The sequence below is a fragment of the Vombatus ursinus genome, unplaced genomic scaffold (assembly GCF_900497805.2).
Source record: "Vombatus ursinus unplaced genomic scaffold, bare-nosed wombat genome assembly UNPS02014817.1, whole genome shotgun sequence".
In the NCBI taxonomy this organism is placed as follows: Eukaryota; Metazoa; Chordata; class Mammalia; order Diprotodontia; family Vombatidae; genus Vombatus; species Vombatus ursinus.
This window is the reverse complement of record NW_020954595.1, coordinates 5,897,311-5,903,584: the sequence shown is the minus strand read 5'-3', so window position 1 is coordinate 5,903,584 and position 6,274 is coordinate 5,897,311.

The following is a 6,274-nucleotide window of genomic DNA, read 5'->3' as shown; positions in this document are numbered from 1 at the left end:
GGATCACCTAGAGGCGGAGGAACCAGATCATAAGGGATTATAGTTCTCTGCTGTCATTCCTGCCTTGAAAGGAAGAGCAGAGTGGGCTTTACAACTGCTTTGGTATACAGGTGAGCAGGAATCCTGTTTTATGTGCTCTATTCTAATTGGACATCAGAGTATCCAAGTAAGTGAAGAATTGGCCAGCCTGAGAAGAGAAGAGGATTTTCCCAGCTAAAAAGAAGTGAGAATCCCGAGTCAAGCAGTGAGCAGAGAAACAGTTTCACCTGCTGCAGCTTTTCCTGAGCAGACCAATAATACTGAAGCTTGAGTTACCAGGGGTTGTGAGTTACCCCAAGCATGAGTTTTCCTCTCTAATATGTTTCCATGCTAGGTTCCTTTAAGTTTGTGCCCACTCTCCACCATAGTTATTTAATTCATTGGTCGGAACATGTGATGTGGGTTGGTATGTATATTGTTATGTATTTTATTATTTATGTATTTCTATGATATGTTAGTATCTACAGTATTATTTCTTTTGCCATATTATTAGGTTAAGGGGTGTGTTTGAAATGATGACTTCAAGTAGTAAATCAACAGCTTGCTTTCCTATAACTCCTTTTATGCAAAATTTCCCCACATTTTCTCATCTTTGCTAATTTGATAGATTTGAAAAGATACTTTAGGGCTGCTTCAATTTAAAATTATCTGACTATTAGTTATTTTTCATTTATATGTGACTGTTTATATTTTGCATTTCTTCTTTTGAAAATTTTGTGTATTTCCATGATTTTTTGGGGGAAAAGCTCCTTTACCTTATAGAATTGTGTCAAATCTCTAATTTTGGATGTTAGAGATCATTAACATTTAAGATTATAATTAAGTTTGATTTTTCTTCCATCAAATCTTTTCATATTAGTTTTTTAAAGTAGCATTAGATGCAAAAAAGTTTGTTTTGCTAGAAATACTCTGATTCTCCATCTTTATACAAAGATTAATCCTTGACCCTTCATATACTCAGCCTACAATCCTTGATTCTACTTTAACTGTTAAAATTTTAATTTACATTTTCCTTGCCCCAAGTAAAAATATGTTGTATGACCCTTTTTTTCCATACCAACATCCAACCAAATTGTTTGAATTGGCTTAACCGGTAACACTAAACTTTCTAGAAATACTAAATCAACTCATAATCCTTTCCTTTCTCTAGTATGCGTATCTGATCACCCTTCATGGGACTAGTCCATCACTATTCTCTCTTTGCTCCCTCAGTTACACTTGGACAAAGTAGAATATCTAAAAAAACTGTACATATTTTTGTATAATTGTTATAATATGTAAACAATGAGTCATTACTTATCCTTTTCACACTGTATGGACTTTGGGTTCTTTTGTCTATTATTTGATTTGAAATACCTTGATCAGCTCTAGCTTTCTTACGAGGAATAATTAGAAATCATTGATTTTTGCTGACAGTACATCTTTACTCCATAAAAAATATACAAAAATAAGGGGCAGCTAGATGGCACAGTGGGTAAATCTCCAGCCTTGGAGTCAGGAGGACCTGAGTTCAAATTCGACCCAGACACTTGACACTCACTAGCTATGTGACCCTGGGCAAGTCACTTAACCCCAGTTGTCTCACCAAAAATGTATATATATATATATATATATATATATATATATATATATATAAATACACTCAATTTTTTTCATTATCTGTACTTGGGAACAAGCTGTTTTCCTTTGTTTTTGTTATATCTCATTCCACTCTTTTCTCTCAGTTTTAATCATTGATGAGTAGTCTTATATAATTCAAACTGGTATTTCATAAAATGTGAAGTACCCTTTTCCTGCTGGTTTGTAGGACTCTTTCTTTGACTCCAAATCTTTGGAGATTTACAACTACATTTCTGGCTGAGTTAAAGTTGGGGTTATCAGGAGAAATAAATGCTAGAGATGTGTATGACTTGTCTTCTGATTCCAGTTCTTCCAGGAAATTTCCTTACATGATCTCTTGAAATATTGAATTATGTTTCATCACATTTTTCCTTGGATGCTAATGATTCACAGATTATTTTACTAATTTCCATATCCGAGGTCAATTGCTTTAGTTTGTAAAGACCTCTTTCAATTGTTCTTCCAATTTTACTACCTTTAAACTTTGGCCTAATATTTTTTATTGAATCTCAGCATTTGTGTGTTTCTTTTGTTTTGAAATAACAGGGACTTAGTAAAGTTTTTTTTAGTTCTAAACTATCAATTCTCTTGTCATGTCAAATTTTAGAACTCCAGTTTCCTACTTTATATCTTGATTTAATTGTTTTATTAAATTTCTCAATTATTCTGGGAGTTCTTATAGTAGTTTTATTTTTCATTTATTTGTGTCTTGTATTTGTTCTTAAAGTTTATTCCCTTCTGTTTCTTTATTACTATAGTATATCTTCAATTTATTATATTTGGGTGGAGGAAATTACTCATTACTTCAGAGTATTAATTTTTTCAGAAGATTTCTTTCTTTTATCTTTTTTAATGTTCATTTATTTTATTTGGCCTTCCCACGTTCCTTACATTTCTGCTATTTTGGACAAATGAAATTTCCTTTCTCATAGTTTAACATTTGTAAGAGTCATCTCCAGGATGAGTTCACTAAAGGGGAAATAGGGCAGAATTCTAACTGAAGGCTATATCACATTCCCTGTATGCTTAGGATTTCTGCCCAAAGTGGGTTTGTGATGTTTGATGAGAGACCCCAACCCCTTTATACTAAATGTTTTTTATATGATTTCTATTTATAGAGCATATTTCCAGGAATATTCAAGGTCTTCCTCTGAATAATGACCTTTCCATATACATTGCATTCATTGAGTTTCTTTCCAGTGTGAACACTATGATATTCAGAAAGATTTGCTCTCTGTCTTAAGGCTGTCTCACATTCCTTATGTATACAAGGTTTCTCTTCATTATGAATTCTCTAATTTGAATATGAGCTGTGTTTTAATGGGAAAGATTCCTACGTTTCTTATATTTCCATAATGCTTTGTCTTTACAGCTATTCCGACATATGTTCCTCTAAAGTCTGTCACCTTTATGGCCTCCCTGTACTGTGTGGGTTTTCTTGTTGAGGAGAAGTACTTTCCTAAAACCTTCTCCTAGGAAAGGAATTTCCTTGGAGCATCTTGAAATATCTTCTGCAACATTTCACATAAGCTTATATAATCTATTTTCTCCAGGAGGACCCTCCCCAAATGTGTGGCTCTAAGGAGCATCCTCACTGCCTTTTAACTAATGTACCTGTATAATATAAATCTCTGAAGTAAGTGAGGCAATAGCTTTCCCCAAAAGAGACCAACTGTCAAAGTCCCAGAGACCAAATTTATCTTTCTATATTTCTCTTAAATGCAGTTCCATTGTGAGAGTTTGTATGTTGAATATACTCTTACAGTATAGTTCATGACAATTAAGAAAGACTCTCTCTCTTCAACTACCATGATGATGTGGTGTGCAGTGATATGTCTCCCAAGTTGTGGGTAGTAAAGGATGCTTTATTTTGTCTTCTGGGAATTCTCAAACCACATCCTTCCAATTAAAAATATGCATTGACAACATTTCCAAGCAAGCTGTGGAGTCTTTGGCCCCATACAGTATAAATGCATCCATTATGATTTTTACATTTATGCTACAGATCAAATCCCATTACGGTGAACTGAATAGTTCTGATGTTCTATTTGTTGAAATTATTTTAATTCCTTGGCCACATTCCCTTGGTGGTGGTGGTGGTTGGTGGTGGTGGTGGTGGTGGTTGGTGGTGGTAGTGTTAGAATAACAACAACACCAACAAGAGGAACAAAAAGAAGAAGAAATTTGTATTTTATTAGCAATAATAAAAGTGATACTTCTATGATGATTCCTAGGATCTGTTCTTAATCCTTTACTCTGGTTCACCCATCATATTCAATCATTTATGAAGTCTTGCTCATTCTACCTCCACATCATCTCTTTTATCTGTCCTCTTCTCTCCAATCACACCACAACCCCAATTCAGGTCCTCATCACCCCTTACCTCATCTGCTGGAATAGCCTTCCAATTCATCCTTATACATTCAGCCTCATCCCTCTCTAATTTGCCCTCTACAAGTTGATAGGTTTCCTCAATTACAGGCCTGACAATGTCATGCACCTGCTCAAGGAGTTTCAGTGGCTTCTTATTTTCCCTAGAAAAAAGTAAAAACTTCTCTGTTTGGTGTTTATGGACCTACACAAACTATCTTTCAAAACTAATCTCACATTAATCCCCATCACTCATTCCACATACTAGTCCAGCCAGTCTACTTACTTTTCCCTGTACATAATATTCTATTTCCTATCTCAATGCATTTGTATAATATATGTCCCCTCCCATGCTTGTACCTATCACATTATAGGGGCTTGATACATTATTGTTGCAATGAATAGAATGGACATGATGTCAGTCCTTAAGTAATTGAAGGGTTGTAACATGGAAGTGAGAATCAACTTGTTCTTCTTGGCTGAATGTAAAACACTAGGCAGAAGTCCTCGAAAGGCAGATTTCAACTTGATATAAGATAATGCTGTCTAGCAATCAGAACTGTTCAGAAATGGAATGGGTCTCCTTGAGAGGTAATGGGAGGTCCCCTCAACTGAAAACAGAAGTTTTCAAATTAAGTCTTGGAGATTACGTCTTAAAGGCAATTTATAATGACTAGGTGACCTCTGGGTTCCCTTCCAACTTGGAGAGTCTGTTATTTGGTCCTTGGTACTCTACTGAAAGAACTGAACCATATTTATATAGATATTCTCATGATAACTTAAAGCAAAGACATAAAGAAGTTTCAACTAAATAGAAGGCTAGCTCAAGGGTTCCTTGGAGAGGTGAAGAAGGTATTGGAAGAGCTGGTTTTCATTGCATATACAAAGGTAACAAGAAATAGACTTTCATGGGACACAGTTACAATATCTTGCACAGGGACACTTCAAATAGTAAGTATGTTGTAAAATATGACTTAAGACTGAGAAATAAGAGATTAAATGTATGTAGACTACTCAAGAGCCTCCCACCTATAGAGCATGAATATTTTCATCATGAAGAGAGTCAGAAGATACTGGATATGGTGAACACTGAATGACACCACCAAAAGTAAAATTGACTAAATCTTAGCCAGAAACTGATTGGTTTCAGACACGAGAACTATATCAGAAAAAGATGTTTCCATGCAAGCCGAACCACTGGCCAGTTCAAGCAAGAGTCAAAATAAACTTCAAATGAGAACAAAAGACAGAGGAGAGAGAGACAACGGGAACAATTCTAATAGCTTCACCCTGATCTCTTCCAATGAGGTTTATTTTTTTTTAAAATTTTTATTTATTTTTAATATATATATTTTAATATGTATATATTTAGTTTTAGTTTTCAACATTTACTTCCACAAGATTTTGAGTTCCAAATTTTCACCCCATGTTGCCACTCCCCCCACCTCAAGATGGCCTGCCTTCTGAATACCCCTTCCCCTAGTCTGCTTTCCCTGCTCTCTCTTCCCCCCTTCCCCTTCTATTTTCCTATAGGGCAGGATAGATTTCTGTACCCCATTTCCTGTATTTCTTATTTCCCAGTTGCATGTGAAAACATTTTTTTAAACATGTGTTTTTTAAACTTTGGGTTTCAAATTTTCTCCCTTCCTCCCTCCCCACCCACCCTCATTGATAAGGCAAGCAACTCAATATAGGTTATACATGTGCAGTTACGCAAAACACTTCCATAGTAGACATGCTGTGAAAAACTAACTCTATTTCCCTTAATCCTATCCCACCCCCTATTTATTCTATTCTTCCTTTTGACTCTGTCCCTCCTCAGAAGCATTTGCTTCTGATTACCCCCTTTCCCAATCTGCCCTCCTCTCTATCATCCCCCTACTCTCTTGTCCCCTTCCCCTCCTATTTTCCTGTAGAGTAAGACAGATTTCCATACCCAATTGAGTGTGTATGTTATACCCTCCTTAAGTCAAATCCTATGAGAATAAGATTCACTCATTTCCTCTCACCTTCCCCCAGTTCCCCTCCACTGTAAGAGCCTTTTATTTCTGTTTTTTGTGAGATAATTTGCCCCGTTCTACCTTTCTCTTTCTCCTTCTCTTAGTATAATCCTCTCTCACACCTTAATTTTATTCTACAGATATGACCCCTTCATCTTCAACTCACCCTGTGCCCTCTATCTATCTATCTATCTATCTATCTATCTATCTATCTATCTATCTATCTATCTATCTATCTATCCATC